The 22724-nt window shown below is 34.0% G+C and overlaps 1 pseudogene; it reads left to right on the top strand.

The window, feature by feature from the left end:
* Positions 1–765: 765 nt before the first annotated feature.
* On the top strand, positions 766–9517 carry LOC100800783 (uncharacterized; annotated as a pseudogene).
* The last annotated feature ends 13207 nt before the right edge of the window (positions 9518–22724 follow it).

Here is a 22724-nt window from a genome sequence, read left to right as displayed (position 1 = left end):
CTTACATGGACAAACCTTTCATTATGGCTGAACAAGCCAGACAAGTGTTTTACGTCCAAGATCCATGTGATTCACGATTGTTGGTAGTTCTACAAGGAAGACCAAGTGGTATCAGTCACCATAATGATGATTCAACAATTGACATTTGTGAGACACCTGCATTTTCCCAATGAATGCCTTATATAGATGAAGATCATGATGCGAATGATGTACATGCAAATCATAATGATCATGATGAAGGTTTATGGGAGAAAATTGCTACATAACGAACTTGTATCAAAGTAATGTATTGTCTTTTTTCATTATTTCTAGAAAAAAAAAATTTCTGCACTTTAGATTTTGTTTCGTATTCAGTATATGTTTAATTGATGTACATTATTGATTATTAATTTTATTTGCACAGGGTCATGGGCACACCACCGAGGTCTCCTCCACATTCAATCATCCAAGAGGAGTAGACAATCGACATGGCTAAGAAGCTTGACTTTAAGAACATTCAATCATCTAAGACCAACGGTTAATGTCAACCCTAGTACTGGGAGAGGATTAGGCCCACATAAAGAAAAGTTCCACAACTATCTGGGGGTCCTAGCTCGAGAAAATATTCCTATTGTACATAGCAACTGGAAAGATGTACCAAAATCTCTAAAGGACCTAGTATGGGATGACATTTTGGTAAGTCTAGTAATAGATGGTGTATTTAATTTTCTATTATATTTAAATTAAAAATGTTCACATTGACTAAATGTAACACAACATTATGTTATGTGGGCTAAATTTGATATCCCAAAAGCACCAAATGCCAATAAGAAGTTCATGTCAACGGTGGTGACAAGATGGAGGCAATTTAAGTCTACCTTGACCAGCAAATTTGTGTATGCTAACACTGACGGGAAACAAACACAAGATCCTTCATCAAAATATGATCTTGATCCTGAAACTTGGAATGAATTTGCTGCAACTTGCCAGTCACCTAACTGGGAGGTTAGATGTGCATGCGTGTAACTTTAAATATCACTTGTCGAATATACCATTTCATTTGAATTCAATTGATGGAAATTATATATATGCCATGACAGGGAATAAGGAAAAAGGCACATGCAATTCAAAAACCCAACGACTGCCTTCACATACTATCTTGTGGGGGTTATGATTTGCTTGAGAAGAAGCTATTAGATGAGAAAAGGAAGACTACAAGAGGAGGCAATGCTAACTAAGAGTACCCCCCCCCCCCATCTCCAATTGAAAGACATGCTAAGTGGAAGGTGGCTCGCACGAAGCCTTATGGCCATATGACATCTCAGTCAGCACAAGAAATATCTAATAAAATAGTAAGTTAATGCTTAATATTGAATTTGAATGTTTTGTTAATTTAATAATAACAACGACCTCATTTGATGTTTGTCTATGTCATCCTTCATGTAGGACTCCTTAGAAGAGTAGACTACACAGGGTAGCTTTGTTCCCCATGGTCGTGACGACATACTGAACACTGCCATTGGGCAACTGGACCATGGGGGTCGTGTTCGTGCAACGAGGTCTAGTGTGACCATTATTCAATACTATAGAAGGGCATCACGTGGCTCCAACAACTCCTCCACATCCGTCAGTTAGCAGCAGTTGGTTGAGATAATTGGAAGCCTTAAGGAATAGTGGAGGAATGAGATTATCGGGAACCTTAAGGAAGAAATGAGGAATCAAATTGAAGAAGAAAACAAAAGAAGCCTTGAGAAAATGAAACAGAAGTTGAAATAGGCCATAAAAATTGAGTTTTCACAAAGGGGATCACTGTACTCACCCCAATTGAGGCAGACATACAACAATTGGTGCACATGTGAGCACAAAGGGGAGTAATGCTAAAACTAGTGTCAACCCATCAAGGGAAGAAGATGTTGCTGATGTTATACCGACTATGGGATTGTATGTGCAACATGATCATTCTACACACTTGGTGGCCTTGGGAAAAATATATAAGGAGAGGTCTACCATACACAGTGTGACTTATGCATATGACATGGTAAGGGTCAACATTTAAAAAGTATTCGACGGTGACGCTCAAGTCCCATTTCCCACATCAGAAATACAGTATGTCAGGCAGGTCCTTGACACATTCATTGCATTATGGACACAACTTGTAAAACTTGTATCACATGAGGTAATGTTTATTTTGTCTTACATGAATTAACACAATCGTAGATTATACTTAAATTAGTTACCAACATCAGTTTAATTGTTGTTTTCATTAACCATATAGGATTCACATATTACTCCAAACAAAGTGGTTGCACTTGTTTGAAGATCAATTGATGTGGAGGCAAATGATCCCTTGTGTGGGCTGATTAGGAGCCTTTTTGATATTTACGACAAGCATATAAAATTGTTGTTTAATGGGACTAATTTGGGATTGCATATGTAGATGCATCCGTCTTCCTAACATATTCTGATGTAAATGAAATAATATCAGGTAACAAATGTTTGAACATATCTATACTATAATTGTGGATGATGTAAGTAAATTCCTTATTTGTTCACTACAAATTAATATTCGTTATGATTTACATGATTATCGTTTTTAATTTCAAACATTATTAATAGGTTTATGGATGAGTGGAGTTCAAGCTTGGGAAGATTCCATGTATGGATTGCTTGAGCCTCAGTCCTTACATAATGCAAAGGATAGACGTGGGGAATGCCAACAATACATTGAAACATGGGTTAAGGAATCCCAACGAGAGGTCTTCCTAGGAGCTTACTTGAATCAGTAAGTCATATTTATCAAATGCACGTAAACAATGTCTATGTTATATGTATCTAATTCGTTTGAAATTCAGGGCCCATTGGCAGTTGGTTGTTTTGTGTCCTATACAAGATGTTGTCGTTTGGTTTTGTTCGTTGCGAAAGAAGCCTTATATTCATGTCAAAGCTGCAATTAACAAGTAAAGTTTTAACATATAACTTATAATGTGATCTTATTAAACATTGATACATAAATATTTTGTCCTTGTATATATGTTGATGTTTTTTTGTAAGCAGTGCAATGAACACATTAAAGACTACTTTGCATGGTCATACTAAGCAAGCTGCACCTGAGTGGATTGAAGTTAAGCTTAGTGATATCATCCATGAATTATTTTGTACTACTGATATTTTGTAACTTTGTAATGTATATCATATTTAATCATTTTTCATATTAAATGTAGAGTCACGTTCAAACCGAAGGCTATGAGTGTGGCTATTACGTTATGCATTGGATGTGGAACATAGTAAGCGGGGAGTTGAAGACTGATTGAAGCATGATATATTTACTTGTTCAATTTCCTTATTTGTTGAATATCATTTGTCATTCATTTTATATCTACATCACTAACTTCTATATATTATAAATTCTAGTGGTTTGGTGATGGCCCGCCGTTAGACTTGGAGACCATGACAACAATTCACAAGAAATGAGTAGCATATTTTTTAAAAGTTAAAAACATCCGGTGTAGAAAGTTAAACATGACATAGGAAGAATGAATGTGTTGTATTCGATACAATTGTTTAAATATTGTAAACAAGTTTCTACTATTATTGACAGTTATGTGACAATAAATATATTACATTGTTGTGAGGTGCTTTCCTTGATTGCCACTCTTTCATGTTTTTGCTTACGTTGCTATCCATGTATTATGAAATTATGATTACTTTGTCATTTTCATTTCCTTAACGGACGGAGGTAAATAAGTTGGCCCTATTCTGAAGCTTGTTATTGGCCTATGTGTACTAGCAGTGGTGTTGGTTGTGTATGTCATTGTTCGTATTCTTGGAAGTATTGTTGGTGGAGCAGCCTATGGATTTCTTCCACCCATATTTGCTACTTTTGAAGCTATACAAGAAGGAAAAGTGACAAATTTATCCACAGGCAAGTCATTGTATGTGTACATTCATTACTCACTATTGAACTTTATTTGCTTCTCCTTCTAAGTGTTCTTTTATGATTTTGGTGAAGAAATGGATCCTTCTCAGCCAAACCATTTCAATGCTGTAATAGAGAAGATTGAACGCCTTTACATGGTATTTGTATATTGCTTGCTAAAATTGTTACTATATGCTTTGCATCAGCAACATGAATTAGTTATTTGAAGCATTGATTAATATCATAGATGTGTGTTAATTATTAATTTGTAGCTTTTGTATTGTGAATAAATGGGACCCTGAATCATTTTCAGGGTAAGGATAGTAGTGATGATGAGGATCTGCTTGATGTTTCTAATGATGATTTGTATGATACTGAAGACTCTTTTATAAATGATGCTGAACTGGTTGGTATCTTTGGATTATTTTTTTGGTTTATTCATCACTCTCTTGACCTTTTATTGCTAAGACAGGAATTGTATTGTTCTGTTTAATGGACCTTTTTTTATATTTCATGATGTTGCTGAGGCCTTGCTCTCAGCTCACCTCATTGTTGGTCGTGGTTCACAAACGAATGCTCCAGGGATCACCACAACATTAGAGTTTGATGCAACTTCTGTGGCGGCTGGTATTCCTCTCCTGACATATGGTCACGAGGTTAATTGATTTTTTTTAAATCTCATGGTTGTAAATGACATTTCTGGGTTTTGGATGTCTAATTATGATTTTTGTCTATTAAGGATGTTGGGATTTCTGCTGATAAACAAGATTATTCCCCTATTCATGCATCACGGGAAACAGGTTCATCCAATGCCTCCCGATTCATCTGTGCCAGGTAAGTCATTTTATTTTGTTTTGGTTTGCTTGTGCACAATAGTTTATGCGATGTGCCTTATTATAACTTGTTTTATGTTCAACCTATACCTATGGATCCTAAAAAAAGATTTAGCAATTTATCGATATGGAAGTGTCGCATGGAAGGAATGAATGAAGGAATGAAAGAAAAAGCAGAATGAAAAAATTGAGGTGGTTAAGCATGAAATGGGTAATGATGGTGGGAAAAATGGTAATAAGCTTCATGATCCTGATTTGCCAAAGTAAGTGCTATTATGTAATTCTTATCATTGCTATTCCATGAACTTATATCTTTTAGATTACTTAATATGCAACTAAATGTGCATCAATTTCTATTGTATCATATCTTTTCCTTCTCTTTGGTTTAAAAATATTTGATTTGAAACCGTGTTAACAGAATGGATGAAGGCAGACAACCACTGTGGAGGAAGTTGCCAATTAGTCCAAGCAAGATTAATCCCTATCGAATTATAATAGTACTCCGGATTGTTGTTCTTGGTCTCTTTTTCCATTATAGAATTCTCCACCCGATCAATGATGCATATGCATGGTGGCTAACATCAGTAATATGTGAAATCTAGTTTGCTTTGTCATGGATTTTGGATCAATTTCCCAAATGGTGCCCAATTGAGAGAGAAACATACCTTGATCATTTTCATCGAGGTATGCATCTTTCTGTGTGCCTTGGAGTTTTTTTCCTTAATTATTCAACAACTAATTCTTTACAAAAACTAAACAGGTATGAGAAAGAAGGAAAGCCATCTGAATTAGCTGATATAGACATTTTTGATAGTACAGTAGATCCTATGAAAGAACCTCCACTTCTAACTGCTAATATAGTAATATCCATCCTTGCTATAGATTATCCAGTGGAGAAAGTTTCATGTTGTGTCTTAGATGATGGTGCAGCTATGCTGACATTTGAAGCCATTTCAAAGACTTCAAAGTTTGCAAGAAAGTGGGTTTCGTTCTGTAAGAAGTTCAACATTGAACCTCAGGCTCCTGAGTGGTATTTTGCCCAAAAGGTTGACTATCTGAAAGACAAAGTGGATGCAACATTCATCAAGGAGCATCGTGCTATTAAGGTTTGAAATTTGAACCAATTCTCATTATGGTTTTGTTTTACTTTGTTGCTATCATCTCAAAGCCAATGATAAATTTTATTTCATGGTTTCAATGTTGGCAGAGGGAGTATGAAGAGTTCAAATTACGTATCAATGCATTGGTTGCAATGGCACAAAAGGTTCTTGAGGATGGCTGGAAAATGCAAGATGGGACTCCGTGGCCCGGGAACAGTGTCAAAGATCATCCTAGAATGATTCAGGTGAGTACCATTTTGGTCTGAATTCTAGGTTGTGAAAATGTTGTGCCAGCTTTGATAAGTTCAACTATGATGCACTTGCACAAGTTTTCCTTGGTCAAAATGGTATTTATAATATTGAAGGGAATGAGTTACCTTGTCTTGTCTATGTGTCATATGAGAAAAGACCAGGATATGAACACCACAAAAAAGCTGGTGCTATGAATGCCTTGGTAGAGTCCTTTCCCTCTTGCTTACATAAACTTCTAATATTTGATGTGTCTTTCCATTTTACTGACCAATTTTTATGATGTGTTGGTTGATTAATTGTCAAGGTGCGAGTCTCAACAGTCATATTAAATGCTCCTTACCTACTCAATGTCGATTGTGATCACTGCATAAACAACAACAAAGCACTTTGTGAAGCCATGTGCTTCAGGATGGATCCTACATCAGGGAAAAAAATATGCTATGTACAATTTCCTCAAAGATTGATGGGATTGATCATCATGATAGATACTCAAATAAAAATATTGTATTCTTTGATGTAAGTAAAAATTTGTAGTGGATTTATACTTTCATATATTTTGGAGGAAAATCTAATATGTGTTTCATTATATTTATATAGATAAACATGAAAGGTTTAGATGGCATCCAAGGACCAATATATGTGGGAACTGGGTGTGCCTTTAGGTGGCAGGCGCTCTATGGATATGATGCCCCTGCTACGAAGAAACCACCAAGGAAACCTTGTAACTGTTGGCCCAAATGGTGCTACCTGTGTTGTGGATCTAGGAACAAGAATAGGAAAGTGAAGTCAGGTCCAAGAAAGAAGATAAAAAAATAAGGATGCTACAACTAGAAAATATTGAAGAGGGAATTGAAGGTACAAGATTCATTAAATCGGCATTGCCTTTCATTTGGGAACATTCTAAATCATTCTAAAATACTCTCTTTATAGGTGATTGCATTATTTGCTACTATTAATGTATATTTGCAATTTGTTGCTGCTAGGTACGTATTTTTCAAACTTTTGAGCTTATTTTCTTCTACCTTTTGATTCATTAACCCAATGATTGTTCATATATTATTTATTATGTGATAATGAAAACAAAGATGAACAATGCAACTTGATGGAAAAAACTATCACCCAATTGAATAATAGAATTGCCCAAAATATGTTGAAAAAATAAAAATTACAATTTCATCATAATTGATGAGCCTCTTACTCCAGTTCTTCGTAATAACAGTGCCCTAGTTGGTAGAAGAGCCTATGGAGGCCACTTAAGTAGAAAGTGCTTTCAAAAGCATGCAACTTCACTTCACGTTGTGTTGTTTTCTCTTCATTCATGTAAGCCCTCTCCCTCCCTCCACCTTTTGGTCATGGAGCGTTTTAATTGTGTATTCTTAACTAAGATGTTATTTTCATGTGGTTATTTTGGATGCATATGTGTGGTATATCTTGTGAAGATGTTCTACAACTATATTAGTGGTACCAGAATTAGAAGAGAAGTAAGTGTTTGATGGAGAGAAGGCTAATTTGCTAGTTAAAGATCTCCAAAAGAGCTTTGATTCAGGCATGATTAAGAGCTATGAATGGAGGCTTTCCCAGTTGGAATCCATAACTAAGATGTTAGAAGAGAAAGAGAAGGAAATTACTGAAGCTCTATATAAGGACCTTGGAAAACCTCATGTAGTGAGGCACTTAAAGAGCTGAAAGAATGGATGAAGCCCGAGAAGGTAAATTGCCAAGAAAACACAACAAGTTTCAACATGGCTTTATTAATTAACAACCAAGATTCTTTTTTTTTTACCCTTTTAGGTGAATACTTCAATCACAATATATCCATCATCAGTAGAGATTGTGCCAGAACCACTAGGGGTTGTGCTGGTCATCTCAACATGGAACTTTCCTTTCTGAATGTAGAAGATGTTCCCTTTTCACACTATTCACATATCTAAACCGTACTTGGTTATAATTAAGAACATGTTTTCTTCATCTCATTCAATTTCATCACTGTGGAGCTCTTGTAGTAGGATGTATTTGTCTTGTAAATAAAGCTCTTTGGCACTCTTTAAGTTTTCTTTGTCAAAATTCAAATTTCACCAGTTATTTTAAGCTCTAGAATTATTTGTGCTCTCTGTGTATGAATTTAGCCAGAGGTTAATATTCCATTGCTTAAACTTTCAATAAATTAGAGCCAAGTCTATTATACTTTTGTGACCTTCTCCATATCAACATAATCTTTTGATATTCACCAATCATGACTTGCATATCTAATGTGTTGACTTGGCATCTTCTCCATGTCCTTTCCTTTCCATTGAGTAGTTCTTATTTCCTATCTTCAGTGTTATCAATGGATCCAATCATTAGAGCCATTTCCATAGGCAATGTTGTGGTCCTAAAACCATTAGAAATTTCTCCAGCAACATAATCCTTACTTGCGAATTTGATCAAACAATATCTGGACAACTCTACCATAAGAGTTGTTGAAGGGGCTATTCCCAAAACATTTGTACTCTTGGATCAGAAGTGGGATAAGATACTTTATACAAGTAATGTGTCTTCTAATTCCTATTGTATCAATATGACAATATCCTACAAGATCAAACCATATCAAACAAATTCATCAGTCTCAAAGAATATAAGCAATGTGAATAGGAAAATATCAGTTTAATAGTATGGTTCAATTGTTTTATATCATTTTCTTTTGAAGTTGTATGAAATTTGGCTCTAATTTAAGCCATCCCATATAAAAGTCTAATTCTAGTAATTACTTATCATAAGTTGCATCAAGAAATTTCAGTTGACACTGTTGAAGCTTTCACTTGATTATAAAGTTACATGTAATTAGTTCATTTAACATGCTTAATTACTTCATTACAAGGTTCCATGCATGATAGACCAGCTTTTTGTAGGTAGTGCTAGAGTAGGTCGCATTGTCATGGCTGCTACTGTAAAACATCTTACTCCAATGATTCTGGAACTTGGAGGAAAGTGCCCAACTGTTGTTGAATCAGATGTCAACTTACAAGTAACATCATCAATGGATCTTGTTATTTACACATCAATTTAATTTCATGTATAACAATCATTGAATTTTCAGGTTAGTGCAAGGAGGATAATAGCTGGCAAGTAGGCATGCAATAATGGACAAGCATGCATTTCTATTGATTATATCATCACAAGAAAAGAGTTTGCCCCAAAGTTGGTAAGGTTGCCTCAATTTTACAAAATCATGTGTGCTGCCTATTAAAATATATTACTATTGATAATTTCTCACTCAACAGGTAGATGCCTTAAAAGAAGAATTGGAACAATATTTTGGTAAAGATCCTATGGAGTCAAAAGACATGTCAAGAATTGTGTCTCCAAACCAGTTTGTGAGGCTTGTGAATCTCTTAGATGAGGATAAGGTATCTAACAAAATTGTTTTGCGAGGTCAGAGGGATGAGAAGAAATTATGAGTTGCATTCCCTTTAAAAATTTTAAGATTGCAAATATTACTTATACTATATCATAACATTAAAGCTTTCTTATTGAATCTTTTTTGTGATTGTTGTAGGGGTTGGATGAAAATGCAGGTCCACAGATCATAAAGTTGTATGCTAAGGTGGTTCATATTTTCTAAATCTTTCTTTCAATAATGGTTTTGTAGAGATACTAGGTTGCTTGCATTGTGTTTTTCTGTCTGAGGACCAAAAACTCAATTAGCTTGGTTATTGAAATTCTTGACTTATTTTCTCTAAGTTTGAGTTGGTTTATTAATTCCTTCTTATCTAAACTATTATACGCACAAATTATTTGCGTACAAAGTAACATAACAAACTGTTAATTATGAAATCCCTCGTTATATCCATAGAAGAAAACGAATAAAATGATTTGCAATTTGTTTTAAGCATTTTTATTTTTTATTTTTTTTTCCAACAACTTTCTTCTTTCAGGAGCATTAGTGTTACTTAACATACCATATATGTGTATGTGTATACTGAATGTATAGTTTATGTTGCATGACTTGGGTAAAGTTAATTTGTTTGTATTTTATGGTCAAATATATTTATTTTTTAAACTTTCAACTTTCTTGTCTTCAACTTGCACAATTATGGTCCAATGGTTACATGGACAATGATGGGATCAAACGTGGAATTTGCAGGGTGAAATAGAGGCACAGAGCACTGTATAACAACCATAAGGTATGCCTTATTCAGCTAATAATGGTTTTTTTTATTAGTGATGCATTCTTCAATCTCACCCTTTCTCTAAAGTAGAAGAATTGTCTTCCCTTGTTCTAAAAAGTTTAACTAAGGGCAAAAGTAGAAGAATTGTCTTCCCTTGTTCTTCAATCTCACCCTCTCTCTAAAGTGGAATTCACATGAACATTGTATGTGCTCTAGACTATAGTGTCTTGTCTGGAATTGCAACGTTGGAAACTACACATGCTTGGGGTGGTGGTAGTTAAGGTTGCCAGTGTCATATAATTTACCGAAGACCATATAGTGAAATGTGAATAGAAAAATGGATAGTTGGATCATAAGGTCCTACTGCAATTCATGTTTTTTTTAAAACATTTCAAAGTTCTAAAGGTGCATTTGGATGTTGGGAGGGGAAGAGAAAAACCCAAACTAAAAAGGGAAGGCAAGAGAATAATTTTTTCCCAGCCTTCCTGAATGGAAGAGGGAGAAACTCACGTGCCTAACCAAAATCAAGCAGTTGAACCCTATTGAAACCCCAAGCTAAACTGAAACCCAACATGAAACTTTAAGATGAAGTTCTGGTTGTAAGCTAAGCACAGAGCTTCAAAACCCAAGGCCATGCTAATTATGTTCATGGTTCTAATAATGATAGCCTACCTGTTTAGAATGATATGTATATTTTATCATGCTTCTTGGGGATATTAGACAAATGTATATTGGTTGTACCTCTCCTATTGGCGTATTCCTTGCATACTTTAAGTGTTAGAAATAGGTATATTAAATGAATGTGTGGCAATACAAGAAAAGATAGGATACAAAATGACAGTATACGAGAAGATATTAGTGACACTATGATCTATTAGTCTATAGTTGATTATATGGAATATCAATGAATAAATGTCTACCATTGATAAAAAAAAAGTGATGAATAGTTCACTAGCAGTACTGCTATTTTCATTTGTATTGAAGATGAAAAATTGACGAATGGTATTAAATTTGTACAAATTATTCTGTTGTTATCGTTAGTTTGTTTTATATTCACTACTACAATCAAGCTTGGTGAAATAGGTGCAGTGGAACATAAACATGACTTATAATTAGAAGGAGCGCATTCAAAGATGGTTATTAGAAAATAACCATCGTTGAATGGTAGCATTCTAGGATGGTGTTTACTTAAAAATCGTCTAGAATGAGACCATTCTAAGATAGTTTTAACTAAACACCGTCGTAGAATGGTATGGTGTTTAACTTAAAAACCGACTTTGAATGATGGCATTCTAAGATGGTGTTTACAAAAACACCGTCTTTGAATGTGAGAATTCTAAGACGGTTTTTAAGTAAACACCGTCGTAGAATGCAATCATTCAAAGTCGGTTTTTAAGATAAACACTGTCATTGAATGGTACCATTCTACGTTAGTGTATTGTTAAAAACTATCTTAGAATGGTCTCATTCAAAGATGGTCTTCAAATAAAAAACGTCTTAGAATCGTTGACTATTCTAAGATGGTTGTTGACTGACCATCATCGAAAGTCTTTGCTTTCAATGACGGTGGCTTCAAAGACGATGCAGAACCGACGTAGAATGTCCGTAATAACCGACGTAGAATATGTTTTTTGCACTAGTGTATGTAATGATGATTCAACACTTGGAAAGTTGTTGTGTTAATTGCAATACTTAGAATGTTGTTACTAAGAAAGACATTGTTCAAAATGTTGTGTTCAAAAAGCTATTGTTCAGAATGTTGTTTCCAACTTTTCATGCACAAAACTATTTTGATGTTTTATGAAAGCTTTCATTCTTTGATACATATAATTGAACTAGTATAAAGCAGATCTTGTTATCACGCATGATTTAGTTTAGATATGCTACTTTACAAAACAATTACATTTGTTACGAAAACCTTCTTATGTATGTATTTTGATTAAAGTCATTTTGATGCTCAGAATGTTTTGATGCAGATGCAATATATATGACAACAAATAACATAATGTAAAGAGGAAGGGAACAAAAGATTTAACATAAGGACTTTTGTGTTGGTTCACTCCAACCTTGGGCTACGTCTAGTTTTCACCCAAATTGATGAGATTTTTACTAACACAACGAATAACATGTTGAATTTTTACAACTATCAACCGCTTATTAGACTTCACAACATCTCTTTCACCATAACACCACACCCGATCTTGGCATGGAGATAACTCGCCTCAACCACAACACCATGGGAGAAACAATCCAAGTATTCTTTTCCTCTTCATGTGGGCTTAACCGTTGAATGATTCTCCTCATTCTTGGAAGCAAAAATTACACAACCATGACACCTACTTGGTCATGGGAGAGACAATACAAGTATTTCTTTCACCTCTTTAGGTCGCCCAGGTATCATTTCAGTCTAGCCTCTTCAAGTTGCCATTAGAGATTCTCTTTAAGCTACCTACCTTCCATGAGATCTCCCTATCACTTCTCTCACATCCAAACTTAGTCCACATGGTTAATTTGGGATACACACAAATTACAAACAAGGAGAATATGTTTAAGAGATTTATACAACTTTACAACACTCATTGGGGTCAATATTCTTTGAAGCTCTAAGTTGTATGCACTCCTGCTACAACCATTATGAGCTTCAAAACACATGGAGTGGAGAAAGGGGATGAATCAAATTTCTGCACAGTGTAGGTTGTATTGTACTTTCTTTCTCATGTATTGCAGTTGTCTTTTGTCCTTTTATATGCCCCATATGTCAACCTAGCTGTTATCTAGTTGTTATGACAATTGGGTAACTTCTTTTTGAAGTAGCCAAACTAGTTTTAACTTTATAGTTGTCATGTCCTTTCTGATCAGTCCATTCTAATGTTGCCATTCTGATGATCAGTTTTTGGGCAGCTTTATGATGGTCTCTCATAAATATATTTTGATGTTTTTGACGAAGGACCTATTATGATGTATGTTTCTTCTTATGAAAATAACATGATATGACAATGTAGAACTCAACTCCATCAATCCAAACACTTTGTCACAACATAGATCATTTTGAAGTAGCATACTTAAACATAGGTAACATGTGAAGGTTGTTGTTGTTGTTGTTGTTTTGTTAGTGTTTTGTCCTTGGTTTAGACTTCACAAAGTCTTTTCAATCTTTATTTTGATGTTGTACACCAGATTTTCTCAAGGACATTCTCAACTTTCAACATGTGCATCTTCAAATGTAGTTAGCTTCACTTTCTAATATTCCCTCAATGTGTATGGTAGCATATGGAAAGTGAGATAATTTCAACCTCAATCTTCTGATGTGCCCTTTGTATGTGTGGCAACATATGGAATAATTGATGTTGTCTTTGATGTGCATTATGAGCCATTTTGAACCATCTTGAACTCCATTCTAAAGTTTAGTTTTCATAGTCAAGTTCTTCATCATTTTGATGTAGATATCTTAGAATCTATCTTGTCTTAATTCATGTTTTTCATCAGAGTATCATTCTAATGTCCTCATTCTCAGAGTCCTCAAGTACACCATTCTGATATTGACTCTGAAATAACTTTATTTTGATGTTATCTGCTAAATGTAGCCTTTGATAAATCTTTTGAGTAAGGGTTTTTTTATGTCTTTGTAACATGATGAGATTGAGATCTTCACAGGAAAGCACTGAATTCATCAACATATGGGCTTCTTTCAAATCTTCTGAAGCTTTTCACTTGAAATCATGGTTGAGACATCCATTTTGAGTTTGTTCTGAACTCATAAGAATACTTGCTATGTTATGCTCTTTCTATATGTATCTTTTATATATATGTTGGCTTGCATAGCTTTCTTGCATATGATGTTATACTTTGAGGTAGTTCTCTGATGTAGACAGAAAGCCATTAGATGTTCATTTTATAATACTTTGATGAAATGGTATGATAAACTCGTATTCTAAATATTTTGTTGTGAGCTTGTTGTCGCATGTTATGCTTGCTACTGTTTTTGACTTATTTGACCCTTTGTGTGGGCAAACTAGCTTTTGATGTCTTCATGAAAGTTGTATAAAATTCTATCCTTAACATATTGGTCTCATGTCATTTAGACCACTGCATCATAAACAATCTTTAAAGCATTACATTTTTGTTATATTGTGAGTACAAAATGGCATATTTATCTTCATGATTTGTTTCTTCCAAGATCCAAGCCTTATTAGCCCATGACTTCTTCATGAAAGATGTAGATCTTTCTCTTAGATTTCCACAGCCACTAAGATCATCTCAAATTCATTTCTTTAGCTCAAGTGATCTTTAAATTACTACACACATATCAAGCTGTCAAGGTAGACCAACGTCTACAGGTTCAAGCTCAATTTTTTCCATGATCCAGGTTGTATTAGACCACGGGTTGTTCATGAAAGTTGAAAATATTTCTTCAAGCTTTCCATATTCACCAAGAACAACTCAATTTCATTTTTGGAACTCTATATACAATCCACATAATGAAGTCATTATATGGATGAAATTCCATTGAGTGTGTTGCAACAATGTTGTTCTTCATGTCATGTTCATTTTGAAGATCTTCATGTCAGTAACGTTTTTCTTACCCTTTAGTTTTTTTATTACTTCTCATGGCTTGAAGTTTTTCTCTTTATCCAGTGAGCATGTTGACTTCTTCATTGCAGTACACAACCAATGACACTTTGAGTCTTCTTTTGGCATTTCAAGCTTATCATCCTTTTTGAGTGACTCATGATAGCCTTGAGTTTACTTCAATTGTTTTTTATAGAACTTGTCTTTTCTAAATACCCTTAAGCAAAATCATCAATAAGCATAAACTCATAAGGCTTATGATTTGTGTTTAAAAGGTTGGTCATAATTAAAACATATAGGGTTTTGGACTCAACAGGAAGTGCTTGGATTGTGTTATGAGATGGGAACATGACTTTCATTATGGTTTGATATTTATGGAAATTATATGAAAAATCTTTTAATCCTTAGGCTTTGTTTGTTGGTAGAGAAAGAAAGCGAAAAAGACAAGAAATAAATAGTAAAATGAGGTGGGACTCACACTTTTACACTCTACTTTAATTTAAAACTTTTTTCTCTTTTCATTTTCTTTCCATTTCTTTCCACTCTACCGAACGATACCTTAACATGTTTTGTTTTACATTGATTTGGTCATCTCTCAATTAACTATTTCACAAACATAGGCCTTGCTTTATTTAAATGGGTTTACCTTTGCATTTTGTGTGACTGCGATTATTGTGTTGTTTAACATGAGACTAGATGGTGAAAGTGATTTTGAGGAGTATGTTGTTCACAGATTATGAGGGTCTTGCTTTAGATAGTTGTGACCCGAAGATGGGATCTTCGTTGGACTTAGGGCCAATCTTTGATTCTTGGTTGTCTTTCTTTTATTAGCTTAATACTGACCAATTTAGGAGGTTTGTGTCTTATGTTTTGGACCATTGATGTATTTATTTTTAGGCATAGTACTCTTGGGCCTATTTAGCATGATGATGTTTGTGGGATTGTAGTGTCATAAGGTACAAAACTTATTTATTCCTCCAATGGTTGATAGCATACATTAAGTTTTGTTATAATGATATTGACTAGATATAAACGTGAAAATTTTCTACATTGTTTCACAATAACTTTATGTTAGAACTAGACGATCCATCACTAGACAATCCATTCGTTCACTTATGTTTTGAAGAATAACAAAGATATAAATTTATTATTAATGATTTACATGTAAGAATACATGAAACATCATATGGAAGCATTATGGTAATAACTTCCTATATTTTAGCTCAATTTATTATTGTCATCCACTCTACATTTTGTACCTGCTCTTAAAAAGCGATGTCCAACATCCAATGCGCTACTAATAAAACAAACGTTGAAAAATAGTGGACCACCCACTATGCTCTTATTACACGACCAAAAGGACACTTAAACACTTACATAAATATTTCTATCTTTTATAAGTGTAGTCCAATTACGAGTGGATTCGTTCATATTACAATCTGTCTACTTTAGATTGTTATTTATTACTCTGTTTAAACTAATGTTTGAATCTAGCATGATTGAGACAAATTTAGAAAGGATTTATTCAAGAACGATTCGCTACTAGAATCATGCAGAGCTTGCCTTATTTAGAAAGATTTGCACCTCCAATTGTCAATGCGCCATAAAGATTGACAATGATCAAACATTGAATACGTTGATCCCAGTGAAGATCTGCTCCTCCAAAAGCTGTAAAAGACAACTCATTTCAATGTTCAAGAAAGAGGAGATAAAAGATGAAAGATGAAAAACAGGAGAAAAGTGATCAAATTGAAAACTCAAAGAGAAAAGGATATTATTTCAAGAGAAATAAATATTTTCATTGCCTAGCAAAGTTATGTTCTAAGATTAATATTTTCATTGTAAACACACTCTGTGAGTGTTGGAATCTCTTATTCTATTTTCAATTTTTTTTGAGAAAGCCACGAGTAGCTTAGTGATAAAATAATACTTGGGTGTCTTAGATTCAGGGGGAGTATAAGGGTTATGCCAATAGCGGCCTAGAGAATACTTATAAACTAGGAGTGGCAGGAAAGAATACTTGTTGCAATTGGTTTGATTAGTAGAAACCTTTACTAGTTAGTAAGAGAGAATTGGACGTAGCTCAGGTTGAATGAATCAATATAAAACTAAGTGTTTCTACCACTCTCCTCCAACTTCTTATAGTATTCATAAGGCGTATTATTGACACATCTTTACACACAAGTTTTATTTCAACTACTATATATGTTTATAAATCAATGGACAACACTTTATTACTGTTTGTGAAAAATCTACCTATCACTGGGCGATAGTCCTTGTGAATTATTTTTTTTATAAATCACTTCCATTGCGAAAAGTTCTAAAAAGTTTATCTAACACACTCTTTAACCCCCCCCCCCCTCCTTCTAGTGTGACTCATTGTATTTCACTTTAAATTAAAAAAAATTCTTTAGTTTTATTAGGGGTGGGTATACAAGCCCTAGTCTACGAGTCGAATCGTTATGGCCGCAAACCTCACGAATAATGGCCAGTTTTTTTAAACCTACACAACTATAGGGAATATTTGAGTCTGCACCATGAAATCTGAGGACTTGATGAACTTAGTCCGCAGGCTGGCCCACCTAGGCCACTTATTCTAAAAGACTAAAACCAAAGACACAACATAAAACACTTACACTTTCAACCTAAATGACCAAACCTAATTAGAAGAACACAAACCCAGACCCTTGCCTTTCTTGTTTCCTTGTGTCAGCATTGCCCTTCCCTAAACCTGCCTTGGTCGTGGCATTGAGCTACCATCAAACCACTATTGTGTCCTTGTCACACTCGTGTTTCCTTGCCAAACACTGTCATGGCTCCTTATGGATGCAGTCGCACATCATTGGCAATCGTCTTCCTACCACTAGTACGCATCATCGTCTCCCCATTGTCATCTAGTTGTCATCGTGCCGCCTTGAACTTTGCCCTTTCACCATTTGCCTCTAGTTTGAATGTTTACTCTCATAAGTTGTTTATCATCAAGTGAGCCCAAAACACATTTTTTCACAAGGGATTCTCTTGACAAGTCTATGGCGCCACTATCACAATTGATTTTGTGTTTTTTTAAGTTTAATTTTTTAGATTATTATTTGGGTCCACGGACTCTGCCGAACCAGATACAGCCTTAGAAAAAAAATCTATTTATTTCTTAGATCGGACTTATTCAGTCCGTCTAAAATGCAGATTTCATGGGTCAGCCTTTAAATAGGTCAGACTAGTCCGTATGTCTACCCGTAAGTTTTATATATAATGATCTCATGTCTTTACATGAGCTAACAATAAAAAGTTAAAAGAGTAGAAGTTGTTTGTCAATTATTATTTTTTGGCTTAAGAGCACCTTTTAAGATAAATGTCTCGTAATTTTTTTATAAAAAACTATATTTTTCTTTAAAAATAGTTACCTTATCCAATAAAATATATATTTATAAAAATAATAAAATTAATTAATTTACGTAAAATTATTTTAATGATAATAAAAATATATAAAATTTTCAAATTATATATTTATTAAAATTATTTTTTTTAAATGTTAAAAATTATTTTATAATGATTAATTTTAGTGATGATTTGAAAGTTATATATATAATATTACTCAAAGAAACTTAAATTTTGTTTAAAAATAATAAAATATTTAACTTATTCTATATTGTTGTTTAATAACATTTAAAAAATAGTAAATAAAAATTTCATTATAATCAAGCATTAATAAAAAGAATTAAAGTAATAAAGAAAGTACTTTGATAATAATAATAATAATAATAATAATAATAATAATAATAATAATAATGATGATGATGATGATGATGATAATGATGATGGTATAGGTATATATACAGCTAGAAAACACAAAATAGCAATAAAATATAAACATATAGTATTTTAAGTGTCCAATATCAAAAAGTTCCTCATAACTCTAAAACTCCTCCAATGAACTTTTTTAAAATATCCTTATTCTCATGATTTTTCTATAAAAAAAAACTATTTTAAGAATTTTTATATAAAAAGTTTTTTTATGCACGTAAGTGCGTAAAATATTTACCAAACTTTTTCAATAACTAATTTTTACTTAAAAAAATCCAAGTTATCGTCTTTTTTATTGTGTGTATACATTAAAATTAAAGTGGAAAAATCAAACCTTAATAATTCTACCTAAACCTCCATATGCAAGTAGGTTACTGGCAAATAAGGGGTTACTTTTAAAAACTAATTACGAAAGAGGGTATGTTTTTAAACTTTTTACGAAGAGGGTCTGTTCCTCAATGGATGCCGCCAGAAGAACTGGAGACATAGGTGTTGCTGGAGGATGCCGCCAGTGGCACAGGCGAGACATGCTGAGCTGGAGGGTGTCGCCAGTAACACAGGCGAGACATGTTGACATGAAGCATGCCGCAAATAAGAATGGCGGGACATGCAACGTTCACCAATAGTATAAGCTTTTACTTTTAATGTGCTGGGATCATTACACACATTAAATTAATTTGAGAAAATATAAGCTTTTACTTTTATACTTAAAATCATGCTTATTCTCAAATGGTCTAAAGCGGTAACATTTAAATATAAAGTCTGATAATTATTTTATATTTTTAAAAACATTTAATTATAAAGGTTTTAAAAATTTTACTAGATGGCAACATGAGAGTTTAATCAAATTTCGTTCTTTTAAAGGAATAGTTAAACAAAGCAAACCACTAACGACAAAAAATGACAAAGGTGACTAGGAAGGAAAATAACGTAAGTGTGTATATCTAGATTAATTGATTAAATACTTTTATATAAAATAACATATAATTAAAATTATCAACAAAATAACAATAACAATAAACATTTCTTACAAAAATAAAAGTTTCATATCATTTCTAATCTTATATATAAGAAACAAATGATAATATATTTTACACTATAATTTGTTTCTCTTATACATAAAATCAAACTTAATAATAGATGTAAAGTGTTCGTATGTGTGTATATAAATATATATATATATATATATATATATATATTAAATTTATTTATTTTTATAATAATATTTTTTAAAATTATACCAAATGATTAATTAAAAGTTTAAAAAAGCTTTTGAGAATGGTGAAGCCATGTCGCATTAACAAACATGAAAATGAAATGCCTACCACGTGCACCATGTTTGAAATTGAAACAAAGAATTTGAAGGGTAAATACACAATAAAAAAAAATAACAAGAAGCCAAGCATAATCATATGCTAAACTTTTATTAAAAGATAAGCTAAGGGATCACCATTCACCAGTGGAGTACTTTGCATATTGGGTACTGTATGTAAAAGTCTTGAAGGCTCTAGTAATTAAATGAAACGTCTTGAAGGCTCTAATAATTAAATGAAACTTTACATATTGGGTACTGGCATGTCCCGCCATTCTTATTGGCGGCATGCTTCAGAACGTTGCCATTCTTATTTGCGGCATGCTTCATGTCCCTCTATTTTCAATGGCGGTATAGACTTTATGTCAGCGCTGGCGGCACCCTCTAGCTCAGCATGTCTCGCCTGTGCCACTGGCGGCACCCTCCAGCTCAGCATGCTTCTCGCCATCTGTAATGACGGAACACCTATGTCGCCAGTTCTTCTGGCGGCATCCATTGAGGAATAGACCCCCTTCGTAAAAAGTTTAAAAACAGACCCTCTTTCGTAATTAGTTTTTAAAAGTAACCCCCTACAGTAAATTTGCCGTAGATTGCTCTATCCTAAATGCACGCACATCTTGGATCTAACCCTATATATATATATATATATATATATATATATATATATATATATATATATATATATATCAAAATAAAAAGAGTTACAGGGCTGTATAAAGAATCTCCCTACAAGATGCACAATTCTAAATTCTAGCTAATCCCTAGAGCATTATAATACCCTTAGGGACCTTTGACAACGGATAAGAAAATTTTCAAATTACCAACTTGTTAGTCAAATAATTAAGAAAGACCATTATTTCGGCAGGTAACTTCGCCAGCTCCGTAGACTAGGAGAATTAATATAGACTCCAATATGCTTTGTTAGGAACTTAGGATAGAATTTACCTCATAACAATTTTGTAAACCACAAAAACAAAAGGGAAAAGACAGAAATGTGAACCTTGTAATAATATCTCATTAAGCCTTGGGATAAGGCTATAGTAGTAGCTGCATGTCTGCCTCAATAAGAGCTTACCTATCTAATAAAACCAGTGGACCTTTTGAATTGACACCACATAAGAAATATTCACCTAATAATCAATGTAAGCGTATGCAGCCTATGTCATGGACTCATAGGAGGAGATATCTTAGATGAGGAAAGATTTTTCTTCAATATATAATAATGAACCCCAAGAATCTAACGAAAAATATTTTAATGAACTATGTTATGAAACTTCAATTGGAAAAGTCATCCTTTATTCAAGTCCAACAAATTAATACCCGTACGGACTCTAAATACTTTTTGATTAGTCATTTTACAAAATCTTTTTTGTATCACAATGAATACTCTGCCTTAGTACATATTTACTTTTCTATATGGTGACGAGTTTTCGGCTCATTGCATATTTACTTTTTTGTATGACAAGGAGATTCCATCTCAAACATATTTATTTTTCTGCACGACAATGCTTTAAAATAGGATTAATTATATTATTAATCTCTAAATTTTTTTCAGAATTTAGTTATTAATTAGTTCCTAAATAAAAGTTTTACTAGTCTTAGATACTAAACTTCTCTTGTATCACCTGTATTGTTCAGAGTGCACAAAATACACGTAACACTCTACATGACACTCTAAGACACGTGTTAACCCTCCATGTCAGTCCTGCAACAGGAGCATAGACACTTAACCCTTAGCAGCCGGACTCCTCAATAGACAGGTTATCTTTAACCTATTAATATTTGAATATCTTTATCTATTGGCAGATAGCTAATTATATACAAAGCCACATATTATCTACAAGGTACAATTATCTTCTAGCTTTAATCTATAAACTATAGTTTATCTCTAATATTATCTGCAAGCTACCGGCTATTATATAAGCCAGAAATTATTTTTAAAGGTTATAACAACCTCTACAAACAAGGACTTGCAGCTATGCTCTACTCCTATAAATACTAGATTTCATCGAACCCTCAACACAATCCCATACACTAGCACGCAAGCAACAAGTCTGTGCATATTTCTCTCTCTATCGCTCTCTCGAGCCTATATTTAAGCATATACTTGTTTTATCTCCTAACTCATATACTTACTTGAGCGTCAAAGTCCTTTATTTTACAGGTTCCCCCTACTGTTCTCTTAACAAAGGTGTCTCTCCAAGCCGACATATGAAGTCCAAGAGCCCACTTTGGCCACGTCCACCCTAACGCGTCATAGCTTAGGATTTTGGTAAGTACATTTGGCGTCCGCCATGGGGTCACGGTAAAACATATCCCACGATCTCTTGTCAACTCTTTCATGTTCATTCATAGTCAACACTCGGTCTAGCCTCAAACGCGAGACCTCTCTTGAAGACTCCCATCCTCATCCGATAGCTATGATAGACACAAATACTTTACAAGAACTCCAAAACTGCATCATGGAGATGGAACGACGCCATGAGGAGGAGCTAAGAAAGCTAAAGGCTGACCATGATTAGCTGGAGGCTCATGTCAGACGTCCCAAGGGGAATCACACTCGTGACACATAGTCAACACTCTAGATGACTTAAGTTTCTCCCACATGCACCGTCCAGCAGGGCGGACCACCTGTCGGCATCCCTTCATCGACTGCATTATGCAGGCTGACATACCCTTGCAGTAGAAATCACTCAACCTTGAGTGGTATGATGGGACAACAGATCCAAATGAGCACCTAGATGCCTTCCTGACTCAAGCAAACCATGACGACGCCATTCTATGACGTTTCTTCCCAATGCCCCTCAAGGGGAC

The sequence above is a fragment of the Glycine max genome, chromosome 4 (assembly GCF_000004515.6).
Source record: "Glycine max cultivar Williams 82 chromosome 4, Glycine_max_v4.0, whole genome shotgun sequence".
Lineage (NCBI taxonomy): Eukaryota > Viridiplantae > Streptophyta > Magnoliopsida > Fabales > Fabaceae > Glycine > Glycine max.
The sequence above is the reverse complement of the archived record's forward strand: the minus strand, read 5'-3'. Positions and strand labels throughout refer to the sequence as shown.